The 14,284-nt window shown below is 38.6% G+C and overlaps 1 long non-coding RNA gene across 1 annotated transcript; it reads right to left on the reverse strand.

Annotated features, from left to right (window-relative positions):
* Nucleotides 1-3,967: 3,967 nt before the first annotated feature.
* Nucleotides 3,968-12,611, reverse strand: LOC105497735 (uncharacterized). The gene is made up of 3 exons (XR_011608915.1): nucleotides 12,528-12,611; nucleotides 8,085-8,290; nucleotides 3,968-5,768 (listed from the first exon to the last, which is right to left on the reverse strand). It is a non-coding gene; the product is annotated as an uncharacterized lncRNA (long non-coding RNA).
* Nucleotides 12,612-14,284: the final 1,673 nt, after the last annotated feature.

The raw sequence follows: 14,284 nt of genomic DNA on the forward strand, positions 1-14,284 counted from the left end.
ATAGTGTCTGGGACCCAGCATAAGTTCCATCTCCGGAGCAATGTCTTCACATTGTCTCCAGGCAGCTCCCTATGTTAGTCATGAGGCCTGCTGAGGTCAAGGGGCTTTCCTGTGGCTAGGACGCAGTAGTGTGTGGTGGGAACATGGACAATTGAGGGTCACTCACCTGCTTTTCCCATATTAGGGAGCCTTTTCAGGCCCCCAGCCAAGCCCTGTCAAGTAGGCTGTCTCACTTCCTTCTCCTTTAGTGCTTTAGGTGTTTGCTATCACTTCTCGGTTGAATTCCAATATTCTCTTAGGTGATCTATTGGAAATGTGATTACCTACCTGCTAATTCAGTTCTTATTTGTAGAACAAGTGCCTACCAGATGCCTCTAGCTGGCCATCTTGAAATCATGTGTCTCAGAAAAGGATTTTATCTAATACTATTCACCCCATTCTGCCTCAAATATTTGAGGAGTTGAACAAGAAACATACACATATAACTCATATTAAGTTCCTTCTTGATAGATGGTTTGAAGTGTGACTTTCTCAATATGATAACTCACCATCATCATTATCACTAGCATCAAAAACAGTATTATCTGCTGCCACTACCCCCACCAACATCACTTCTTCACTGCCGCTACTATCAGTAACATCACCCCTACTGACAACATAACTCCATCACCACCAACACCATTATCAATAGCATCACTCCACGCACTAACATCACTCCTACCCAACAGCAACATCACCCCTCAACAGCATCATCCAATAACATTATCCCACCATCAAGAACAATATTACTGCCACCACTATCAGCAGCAACCTGCCACCATAACCCTACCCAAATGACTGTAACTTTCCAATTCCCCGAGGAAAAATATTCAGAGAGGAGTCTTTCTTGATTGGTTTTTTGTTGATTTCTACTGAGAAAAAAGTATTTAGAAATCAGTGAAAATAATTCAGATAATTTAAAGAATCTTGGAAATTCAAAGAGATATGGGGCTTTAACTCAACTACAGATGATTCTGTTAAAACCATCAAAGGGAAAATCTGACAAACTATACTATATGAAGGTAAATGAAAATAAACACATTCCCAGATTGTGGCTTTTGGATTGGAATGCCGTTTGGGGTTGAAAAAGCAAAAGCTTACAAGACAATTGATCAGAAAAATATAGTAAATTCATAATTTTTAACAAGTGAAAAGCCAAGACTGATCACATTTGTGCATCAGGTTTTATATGTATTCCTCAAAAATTCAGAATCCGTCTCTTCCTATATAAATTTTCAAGGACATCAAATAATTCACCAAAGCCTCACAATTATTTCTAATTCAGGAAATTTTAGTTTTCTCTTGTAATAGATGCAATACTGTGGCACTGATTCCACTTTCACCTGTTTTAATATTCTGTAACCATTACTCCCACTAGGACACCCACCACCATCTACTTTCGGTGCCCATGTAGGCAGCTAGAAGTAGCAGCCTGATCAGCACAAATTATTGGATTCTGACTTTGCTTCAGAATCAGCTGAGAACTGTCAGTACAGAGAAAGTCTTTCCAGAGAGGTTGTGTAGTACACGGGCAAGTGTTTGTATGGGTATCTGTGGAACAGATTTTTATTCTGGGTACACCATTGACTAGTTGGTAAGGGTGGGGGACAATGCAACAACCTACTCAGGGTTTCTTTAGCTACCAGCCTCTATAGAGATTTCAGCAGCAGCAGCAGAAAACTGACAGACACAAGGTCACACAGCCTTCCAGGATCAGTTCACATCCAATAACCCATCATTGTGAGGTAATGAGGCTCAGCCTCCTGACCTGTATTCAGGGTCATTCTACCTACAGAGCTCCTGGACTTGATGGAGGCTACCATTGAGCCTGCACCAAGCTTGACTTTTGCATTTGCCAAATCCTGCTTCCTTCCTCTCCCCTCCATGAGTGCTGAACCACAACCCACTTCCTAATGAATGACCTGCACACTATCCTCTCCCTTAGAGTCAGCTCCCTGGAGGAACCAACCTGGGACAGTGAGACTTGTCTTCAGTTTCAGCCTGAGATTCTTCTTCCAATTCAAAGGGCTATTGTAAGGATCAAATGAAATAGTTCAATAAAATCTTTTTTGAAAACTACAATGCAAGTGTCGTTTTCCTTTCATTAGAATGATGATTAAAGATAAAGCCTCAGTCAAGCCATCTCATATGGAATTTTTAGAATATGGTCTCTGAAGGCAGACCAACTTGGCTTAGTATCTCTACTTCACTACTTATAGCTATATGACCGCAGAGAAGCTATTTTACTTCACTTCATCTCCCCTCTTGCCTCTGTAAATTGAAGACAGTAGTAGTAGTAGTAGTAGTAGTAGTAGTAGTAGTAGTAGTTACTGAATTGTTTTGCTAATCAGATGAGACATACTATTTAAAGGGCTCGGTAAAGAGGTTGACTTGGAGACAGTGCAGCTACATTGTCTGCATCTGGGGGCAGCAATTATAAAATGTCAGGTGCCAACATATTTCTGGAAGTGAATAATGCAAATCTTTAGGATAGGCATTTTTTCCGTGGGAGAGGGATAGGAAAAGTGTTCAGGATTCTAGCTAGTTGGCATCCTTGATGTATCCTGGAAATTTGCATGGGTCCTAGGGATGAAAGGCAGGCAGGAAAAGGTCTACACACATATGGAAGACAGAGAACTGATCAAGTCAAGGAGAACTAGTTGGTAACAGATGTCCCCACAATATGGGCAAGGAACCACTTGAACCAGGATAAGCTAGAAGGCCACTTAGTGCTGAAGGCTGGATTACAGGATTAAAAGACATACTCAGCTTTCTGGAGTATAGAGGACAGTGAAGACTGGGCTAGAATGCCCTCTAATGTTATCTGGGAAGGTGTGAACAGAGAAAAGCACACCTTAAATTAGTGTTTAAACGTGTGAGAGAGAGAGATCATAACAAAGGGGGAAGATGGACTTTTAGTTTTTAGTGAAGTTATCACAAGGCAGAGGAATAATCACCTCAGATGAGTTTGACATGTAAGAAGAGTTGCTCGGGAAGGGGAACATCACACACCGGGGCCTATCATGGGGAGGGGGGAGGGGAGGGGGGAGGGGAGGGGGGGAGGGATTGCACTGGGAGTTATACCTGATGTAAATGACAAGTTGATGGGTGCTGACGAGTTGATGGGTGCAGCACACCAACAGGGCACAAGTATACATATGTAACAAACCTGCACATTATGCACATGTACCCTAGAACTTAAAGTATAATAAAAAAAAAAAAAAAGAAGAGTTGCTAAAGAAATACTTTGGTTGCCTGACTTATTCATTGGGAAAACTTTGGGAGGTGAATTGAATACACCAATGAAGTAAATCCAAGGAAACCCCACCCCATCCATTTGGGTTTCTTCTATTCAAGCTTCCCATCTTTTTATCTTTCCTTTGACCTGACTCAGCTCTGGGCAAGTTCCAGGGTCAACGAGCCCTGATGTTACTTCTTTCCATGTAGCATAACAGGCTGGGATCATGTGCAAGGTTTGAAAAATCAATAGTCATTCCTCCCATATCTGTTCATTATCTCTTTTCCTGTAGTGCTAAGCACTCTCCTGGGCCTTGCTTCAGCAGTTTCTCTCTCTCCGTGTTTCTACCCTCTAGTCCACTACTCAGTTTTGGCCTTCAAGCACAGTTTCCAGGAATATAGCATGCAGTCACAGTGCTTACCAAAGACCAAAGATAGAGTGGTTGAGACAGATTGCTGAGAACACTGATGACTGACAGACGCACAGGAAGGCCACCCACTGCTCCTGAGGTCAATTCAGATGATATGGCTGGGTGTTGCCTCCCTTTTCCCCACCTTCTCTGTATAATATGCCTCAGGTTCTGCAGTCAGTCAGCCAGGATGATCTTCCAAAAAAGAAGATGATATTTCTTCCTTCGAGAGTGTGTAAACAGCAGTCCTACCCTCTAACAAGCTACTAATTCATTTGTAGAAATAGTTTCAAGATATATTTTAAATCTTACAGTTGATTAGGCTGACTAACTTATCATCTGAAAGACTTTATTGAGTGATCAGAGTTATGGAAACAATGACAATGATAATGATGAAAATCACTCCATGTATTGATCGCCTACCATGCATTACGCACCATCCCTAGCACTTTATATACACTATCACCTCTAAACTTTACAACAACCATGCAAGGTACTATTGTTCCCATTTTAAAGATGAAGAGTCAGGTCTCTGGAAACTTCATGCATTTGTCCAGTATAACACAAGAAATATTTGCAAGATTTAGAACAGTGCTTGGCAAGTAGGAAGCACTGTATTTGCTAAATTAAAAATAAATAAAAATAAAATAGTGAGTTGCAAGAGCAAACTTTAAATCCACTTCTCTAACCCCAAAGCCAGTGCCATTTCTGCTATACCACATTACTCCCTCTACCCCCATGTAACGGTGCCTGTTCTGTGGGCTGCCCTGAGCCAGGTGCACGGCAGGAAAGGGCAGGGCAAAGTATAAAGATTTATAAAGTCAGTAGCCTTTTCTTCTTTCTTCCCCCCTCCCTTCTTTTCTCTCTTTGCTTTTTCCTTCCTTTATTCCATGCTTTCCTTGGTAAGTACCAAGAATTTCCCATATATTGGGCTCTAGGATGGGCAACTGGAAAGCATGAATCCTCCCCTCAAATTGTTTGTGGTTCCTGAATTTAGCTGGAGAGTTGAGATGAATACACAGAAAAGTATACCATAATAAAACCAAATGAATTACAATTATCTTAAGTGATGTGATACCAACTAGAAGTATTATAGCCATTCAAAAAAAGGAGGAGAAAGGTTAGTCAAGAATTAAGAGGCAAGAAGAATGTGACTCTTTAAGGGCCACCTCCCCTAATTAGATATCATTTTATTAACTTTTCTGATTCTGAAAATAATCTAGTGCTATTTTCAAAAACACTTAAACCACAGAAAAATATAAAGGAGCAAAGACAAGTCAAACATAGAATGTTCTCATAAGTACTATAAATATAGATATATATTCACATGTATCAAGGTTTCTTAACTTCAGCATTATTAATATTTTGGTACAGATAATTACTTGTTGTGTGGAGCTGTCCTGTGCATTGTAGGATATTTAACAGCATCCCTGCCCCTACCTGTTAGATGCTATTATTACCACCCTGTTCAGTTGTGACAAACAAAATATGTCCTCAGATACTGCCTAATGTCCACTGATTGAAGAGCTAAATTGCCATGGGTTAAGAGTGATGATCAATCTCTCTCCGTCTCTTGCTCTCATATACGTATATATGTGCATGTGTGCATATATACACACACAGTTTTATTTTCATTCCAAGCATTTTCTATGCAAGCAATATACTCTTTTATGTAAAAATTTGATTATGTTATAGACCACCATGTTGTAGCCCATTTTTGTATTTGGGTAATAGCATGTGAATAATTTACTAGGTATTTTGCGTGAATGTTGCATTTTATGCCTAGTATTAGAGAGTACTGCATTTTAATCCCATACCATTAACCTATTTAGGTTACTTCTAAATTTTTCAAAGTACAGGAAACTCAACAATTAGTATTCTTATGCATGAAACTTAGTGATGTTTTCTGATAAACTTCCAGAAGTGGCATTTCTCGGCTGATGACCTTTGTAGATTTTGCTATTTTTCCTCCAGAAAGGTCGTGCCATCAAACGATGCTCCTCCCGGCTCTGTATGACAGTGCTGAATTCTCCACATCATCTTCAGCAGTTGGTGTTAGCAATATTTTAAATCTCTGATAATCTGACAAGTAAAATAATATCACGTTACACATTGGCATTTTTAATGTGAGACTGAACATCTGTTTGAATGTTTATAACTATCTGCATTTCTTATTTTAGGAATTGTATTCCATGTTCTTTGCTTATTTTCATTTGGATGCCATTATTGAGCACCTAGCACTCATCATGCCCTTTATATAGTGATGCCTCCTTATCTGTCCCTCAGTAAACTTGATCCTATTTTTAGTTGTTTAGTTACTATTCAGTTATCTTATATTTTGTAGTTTTTGTGAACAGTCTTATTTCAGAAAAAATTAACTGTTATATATAGGCATCTAACTAAGGCATTTTGATCACCTTTCTTAATATTGTCTCTATTTTTTTTAGTTAATGTCATGAGGTTTTCTATCATGTCATCTGCAAACAACAAGTTTGCATCTTCCTTTCTAATATTTTTACACCTTCACATTCTTGAACCACACTGATGGTAATTTCCAGAAAATATGTTGGTAACAGCTCTCATGGTGGGCATCTTATCTTGTTCCTGACATTAATAGATCTGAAAGTAACATTTTACCAGTGGGAAGGATTATTGTAATTTTTTCAGATAAATCTTTGTTGTATTAAGAAGTTACTCATTCCTAGTTACAATATGGGCTTTTCTCAGTTTTTTTAGAACCAGTAATGGGCTTTCAAAGTCTTTTAGTCTCTTCCCAGAAGTGACACGGAAAATGCCAGAGCTGTCTCCTGGTGGTGAACTGTCTTGGCATCATTTGTTTTCTGCTTTCAACAAAACAACCATCTCTAGGAGGTTAGTGCTAATGGGACTGGCCTTTGTTTTGATCCTTCCTGGGGGCAGATGCAGGCAGTGGCATTGCCTAGATTTCTTCCATGTGCTGCCACCATAACCAGGATACAACTCCTGCCATGCCATAGTCATTTCCTGCCACCACTTTCATTGGGCATAAATTCTGAAGGCAGCCCAGGAATACCAGTTTTTTCCAGTTACACTCACTGCCCTGGAGGGAGAGTGCCATTTCCAGCATAGTAACTCTGTGTTAGGGAATTGCACCAAGACCTTCTGAACTTACATCCAAAGGTGCTGCTTATTTCTCCAAGATGAGAAATCAGGAGTTGACAACGTCTCCTTCCAATGGTCTCTCATACTCTATTTCTGGCAGAAACATCTTAATGTTACTGTTATGGTGATGACATTCTTCTCTAGTTTTCAGTAAGTATTTTCTAGTTTTCAATAAAGGTCTCCTCACCTTTATTTCTGGATCATGTATATGGTTTTAATGGGAGTTGGGAAATATAGAAATGATGACTTGGGAACTCATTGTCTTCTGACCTAGGGGTCCTCATCAATTGACTGTTCATGGTAATTGGCTTAGTATTTCCAATACAAAAAACATACCTTTTGGTATATAATATAGAAATAAGTGAAAGAAGAATTCAGGTTTCTCTGTCAGCTGTTAGCATTAATAACAAACAGTGAATTCATTTCTTCCCTCTATTTTTTACATTTGTATAGCTTTAAAAAAAATATGTGCAGATTTTGCAGTGCTCTGGATGTTGGTCTTCTCTACTCATAGATCGTGTATTCTTCAATTGTTTTTGCAACCATATGAGCTCACAGGAGAGGGTCCTATGGAGTCTTGATGGTCATGTGGATACCTCCCTTTCTTCTTCCTGGACTGAGGTCATAGATAATTTTATTGGCAATTTTTTTTTTTTTAGGATCACCTATGGATCTTGGATTATTTTCAAGCTGGAGTTTCTGGCTTTGGGGTCTTAGTTTACCTTTTTAAAAAAGCTACCTTTTTCATATCCAAGTTGCTATTAACTTACACTGAATTAATTCAGTCTGTAGGCTTTCTCAAAAGTGTTTTTTGAAAAGGACCAAAAAACAGAATATGAAAGAATGGTAGAGTCCAAGTCACCATGAAATTGATATAAACAAAACATTCAGAAGATATTTTTCTTGAGCCTCTCAAATGACAGCTCATAGATGAAAACCCATTTTACCAACACTTATTGTTTCTGATCTCAGATATCTATCTATCTATCTATATATATCTGTCAATATTCCAACTGTTTGAATATAATGCTTTCTGATAATGAATTAAAATGTGTATAAAGGTCAATAAAGAATCAACTGCATATTCTTAGCACTGGATATAACCGTAAATAAATAACTTAAGTCTGAAGTTACTTCTAAGTGCCCTCAGTGTTTGTATCTTCATTGTTTTTAGATATTGCAATGTCCAAAATAGTCTTTGTGAGTTCTGATAGCAGGGTCTGTTTATAGATATAAGACATGTAGTGTTAAGTTTACCCAGGGATCTGCAGAGGCACTGGGGGCTGCCAGTGTCCAGAGACTGCATGATGCCAAGGCCCCTGTCTGTTCTTCTCACCATGCTGGTTGATGGCGATGAGTTTTCTGATCCATATCCAGGCAGCCTGCTACCACCACCCATCTCTTATCTCAGCATAGGAATTCAATAAATTTTAGTTTCTTCGTTTCCACTCGGTAACCAGGCCCTGAGGAAATCAAAACCAGCCTATCATGTGAACAAGGATCTCTTGGAGTCCTGCAGAATTATACACAACCCATCCAGGTTCTAGGGGTCACAATGGGTGAAAACCCTGTAGCCAAAGATGCAGAGATGGCCTTATTGTGAGCAGAGCCACCATCAAGAAAGAAGTCCATTTCTTCAGGGAGAAGCCTTGAAGTCCTGGCCATGGTACACACTTTTCCGGCCATGGTACACACTTTTTTGTGGACTTTTTCTGTGGACTTTTCTGTGCTTCAAGTACATCTATAATGAGGGACACCAGATGTAAAGATGGAACAGACCTCTAAAGGACAAAATGTTACATCTGGGAGCAGGGTCACTGTCTTGATCTGAAACCTGTTTCCACAAAAAACCTTATGTTTGTGTTTGACCAAATGTGAAGCGATTAAACTACTATAGCTTTTGAATATCTGTGAATTACATTCTTGATACTTTGTCTTTTTATCATGACTGACAGAGTAAGAGTTTCGACCACTGGCTGGGGATTCTTTGGCAGGTATTGTTGGAACCTGGACTTCTTCAAGTAAAACAGAGATAAATTGGCATTTACCTTGAAGTATTACATGGCTTAATGTCTGGGAAAGTGTTTTGCACACTCTAAAACAGTTCTACCCAATGGAAATGTAATGTGAGTACATGTGAGCCATATGTATAATTTTAAATTCTCTGATAGTTAATCTTTTAAATAAAAAGAAATAGTAAAAATAATTTTAATAATATATGTTTATATATTTATTTAATATTTGTCCAGTACATTATCATCTCAGCATGTAATCAACATAAAATTTATTAAAGTGATATTTTATAGTGTTACTATACTTTGAAATCCATATGTAGTTTACAACTTCAATACATCTCAATCCATTTTTCAAGTGCACAATAGCCACAAATGGCTAATGGCTACCATATTGGGAAACACACGTCTAAGCATTAAACATAGCTTGCTTTTTGCTTGCTTGCTTTCTTTCTTTCTTTCTTTCTTTCTTTCTTTCTTTCTTTCTTTCTTTCTTTCTTTCTTCTTTCTTTCTTTCTTTCTTTCTTTCTTTCTTTCTTTCTTTCTTTCTTTCTTTCTTTCTTTCTTTCTTTCTTTCTTTCTTTCTCTCTTTCTCTCTTTTCTCTCTTTTCTTTCTTCTTTTTTATTCAGTCTTTCTCACCAAGCTCCTTAAGTAGTCATTTTGGTTAGCGAGTAAGGGTCTACTTTCTCAGGTCATACTTTTTTTGCCTATTTCTCTTCAAATCAGATGTCTTCTCTCACCCAATGCAGGGTCAACCATGCATGGGATTACCCCAGTATGATCTTGGGAACTGACTTCCTGCCATCTGCTAAAGCTCGCAGCCTGCTTCTCACCCAGTCAATTGTGGATCTGAATGCCACTGAAGCCTTCAGCACTCCCTGCCTGCAATGGCTTGTTTGCAAACATTTGCCAACTGGCTGAATTTTTCCTTAGGTAATACCTCCTCACTCTAGGATGGGTGTGGGTCACTAGCATTGCAAGGCAGGTGCTAAGCCCACACCAACCATGATAAATTCTCTGAAAATTCCAAAATTTTACTCCACTAACCTCCCCTGACTTGCATCAGTTTCTGTAGAAGCCCCTGTAAGCATCATTTCCACTTAAATATATCCAGAATTTAGCCACTTCTCATGACTTCATTACCAACAGCCTGGTCCAAACCACCATTGTTTCTTTGTAGCATCTTCTTAACTATTTCCCCTGCCTCTGTAGCAGCTTCTTAACTAGTATCCCTGCCTCTTACCCTTGCCCCTCTTCACATAGCCTCCACGCAGCCATCAGACTGATATCCCGCTAGGATGCAAGGCAGCTCATGTGCCTCCTTTGCCCACATCCTCCAAGGACTTCCTAATTTATTCTTAGTAAAAAACCAAAGTCCCTATATTGATCTGCAAGACCCTCCTGTCATAAACTCTCTGACACTCTTAATACCCAACTGTCCCTGCTCTAGACCTTGCTGTTTCTTAACCGTACTGGGAAGGTTTCTAAGTCAGAGCCTCAGCCCTCACATTCCTCCTGCCTGAAATGTTCTTTCTGAAGATAGCCATATGACTTGCTCTCCTACCTCCTTCAAATTTTTATAAAAATATTATTTTATCGATGAGGTCTTTCCTGATAATCCTATTAAAATTGCAACTCTGTACCAACACTCCCTATCATCCCTCCCTGTTTCATTTCTGTCTGGTGTACCCCTGAATTCCCAAAAGCTGTATAGGGCCTGACACATAGTAGATACTTAATAAATATTTGTCAAATGAATGAATGAATGAATGAACATAATAATGGCTGAAACCTTACCCTACATTGCCCATGCAGAAAGCCTATTGCTCTGCATGTCAGGATTGTTGGCTCTCCTTTCCAGTGAATTCTGAAATGCAGTGGCCATGAACCCTACCACATATCACTGCCCTTTCCTTTTTAACTTGGGGGAAGTAGTCACAGACGGAAACACGCAGAGAGAAGAGCTGGGAAAAAGGAAAATCAAAGTTGTTTGCACCCCACTGGCTCATTGCCTTGAGAGTTCAAAGCATTTCAAACTGCAGCCACAATTCTTCTTCTAGTCTGGCCCCAATTCTACTGTCTATTACCATCTAAATACTTTTGTACAGCTTTTTCACAGAATTTTGCAGAAAAAAACAATAGTGCCATGGCTACCTTCCGCAGAGACAAGGGCTGTGTCTACACATAACAAAATGAGGTAGAGGATAAGGCAATTTTTCACATAAGTAAAAATCAGAACCTATCATCTAAATGGTTTGTTCAACCCGAATAATCTCTAAAAAAAATATTAAAGTATTTGTGTTATTAGTCTTTCTTGCTGAGTTGAAATATAAATGACTTAGGTAACAAAATACAATGACATAGATAAAGTCACAAAAACTTGCAGGGCCTAATCTTTTCATCTAGTCTGAGTAGAATTTCAAACTCTTGGGAGTAGCAGTTGTTGAACATCAGGGTCGTGTGAATCAGACTTCACACATGAGAAATACCTGAAAGTGAGTGAGTGGAGGATCACATTCCTGTAGGATACTTGGGATAATGATAGGGTGGTCACTGGGCACAGCCCACCAGTGTTGGCCTACTAAGTCAGGTAACGAAGCTCCCTCTCTTCTCTGCATGCTGACTGTCTATTCTTCCATGCCCAAATGGCACGGAAGTCATGCAGACTAAGGACACTCCAATTTGATTCATCTCAGTGTTCCTGGATTTCATGGAAACTCCAGTGAAACAATCTTCCTTTGCATACTGTCTTTCCTAAGACATTGCTGCCCTACTCCAAAGCCCCAAGGCAAGGCTTTTATTCAGCCTGCTGACCAGGACAAGTCAATGGCTCAGCTCTGCTCTTGCCTCTCCTCTTTGGTAAATCACCATCTGTAGTCATTTTTGAAATGAGAATTAAGCTTTTATTTTTAATAAATAAGTTCAAGAATAGATTATTTTTACTTCTATGAAGATCCATTGGTTATGATCTCTGCCTGAATGTGATAAAAAAGAACATTGTCCATTCTCATTATCTTAATATACATTTACCCTGGTTTTAAATTTCCAGTCTATACAGATAAGGCATCTTGGGAACTATTTGAAAGTGGGATTTGCGTAAATCTACATTTCTATCACTTTAACTGACTTAAATGATTTTGCCATTGGGTGTCCCAAGAAATTTAGGATTTTGACCACAGCACAAAGTATTTAATCCACTAACTTCTAGAGCATTTGTGTTGGCTGAGGTTTTTGATGTAAATTACTTATACTTAGAAACCATCATCCTTATCTCTGTCAATCTGTGAGCATTCTACTACCTCTTCAAATGCAGGAGTCTTCTAAAAAGCAATTGATAATAATAATAATTTTATTATAGTATGTAATACATGTTATATGTTAAAAATGTATAAATTGTATGGTATATAATATGCTATAATAGAATAATAATTATAGTAATAATCATTATAGTAATAACAGATATAGTAATAATAATCATAGTAATCATAATATAACTGATGTTTATTTCATTTAATTCTCACAAATATCCCATGATGTTGGTATTTTATTATCCCCATCTTATTGATAAAAAAAGTGAAGCACAGAGAAATAAATCTACGTTCCTTAAGTCAAGCAATTGATATATTAAGGCACCGGTGTCTCCCTCTCCTTTCTCACTTCTACCTCTGATGATTGAAGCATTCTTACCTCTAGCATGTTCTTGATCACTTCCCACACTGTTAGCATTGTTCATCCCATCCCTCTGCAAATGATTATCTCTTTACCTATGCCTATGTCCCTTCTGTTTATTCATTTTGCAAATCTGCTCTTTAGACTTTATTCAAGTGTCTCCTCCTCCATAAGGCCTTCCACAATGCTCACATGCAGAAGTAATTATCTCCCCAGTCCTCACTCTATGCTTCTATTATGTCTTATGTGAGCTTCTATTATTACACTTAACACCTTGCCCCAGAACACTCCTTATCTGTCCCTTGAACTCAACTTCTCAACAGGGACCTTGTCTTCTTCATATCTGTGTCTCCTATGCAGAATATAGTGCTCAACACATAGCAGGTGCTCCATAAAAGATTATTCATAAGTTAAGTATGTATGCCCTGGGAATACAAGAAATAGCTCTTCCATGTCTTTTGTACTTCCCTGCCATCCCTTTTTGCCAGCCTCCAGTGCTGTGGGGACTCCTCAATTGATAATTCAGTGAGATGGCCGATTTCCTCAGAAGCAGAAGAAACCAAGAGTTGTACCACCATATCAAATATCTTCAACCAACAACAGGGCCAAAGGCCAAGCTTGGATTGAGCTGCCAAAACTGATTGCCTAAGTCTTTATATCATAAAGGGCAGTGGTTGGCTTGGAGGTAAAAGACAAGAAATGGTGGCTTCATATATGTGCATAAATATATGTGAATTGAAGACTCTATCCTAATTTATTTACCTTTCCAATTAATATCTATTAAATGTTTCATATATGCCAGGTGTTGGGCTAGGTGCTCAGAATCTAATTTGTAATGGTTAAAAAGTCAGATATAGTCCCTCTCCTCATGGGGCATATAGCTGATTGGGAGGAAGACAGACATGGGACAATGATTCCATTCTCTGGAAAGTTATCTTGATCTGCCAGATCATGAGCCCTTATCATTTACAAGCCACTTACCACCACATTTTTGTCTGCCACCATAGCCTATTTCCTGAGCTCTTCTCCCAGGCATAGGTCCAGATACAGCCAAATACCTTTATTAGTGGATGTGCTCCAACTCAACGGGACAAAAATGAGGGGAAAAACTACATTCATAGCTGATAATCAACAGCTATTGAGTCGTTATTGCACACTAGGCCTTCTGCTCCTCCTTCTCATGTGTTATCTCATTTAATCATCACAATGACTGCTGAAGTAGATACTGTTATTAACCTCTTTTTAATAATAGTAATTATTAATAACATCTAAAAAGGTTAATAATGCACCCAAGATTACACAGCTAGTAAATAAAGAGAACAGTACTAAAATCCAGGCTGTTAGACCTTAAAGCCCATATACTCCTAATCATTTAACGATACTGCTCCCTCCAATGTCTAGTGGGAGCAGAGAAATCTGGCAAGTTATATCCATGTCCATTTATCTTTAATTGTCTAAGACAAAACATTTTTGAGAATGAAAGGAGAACTAATAATTACCCTAGGACAGGAGATTAAAAACGTGGACTTTTTGGGCAACTTGGGGCATGTGGCCACCCATTTTATAGGCTAAATCAAGGCTAAATCTTTAAGAATGTGTAGGTTTAAATCACAGAAATGTAAAGTATTAAATACTTTAATTTCCATAAATTCATAAATCTAAGGCATACCATCGGATAGTATAAAAGCTAGTATTTTCATAGTTTCAAGTACTTAAAGAGATATAATACTCCCATATGCGAAAGGTCCATATGAATCTTGGACCATCTCTGATGG

The sequence above is a fragment of the Macaca nemestrina genome, chromosome 10 (genome assembly GCF_043159975.1).
Source record: "Macaca nemestrina isolate mMacNem1 chromosome 10, mMacNem.hap1, whole genome shotgun sequence".
NCBI classification, from domain to species: Eukaryota; Metazoa; Chordata; class Mammalia; order Primates; family Cercopithecidae; genus Macaca; species Macaca nemestrina.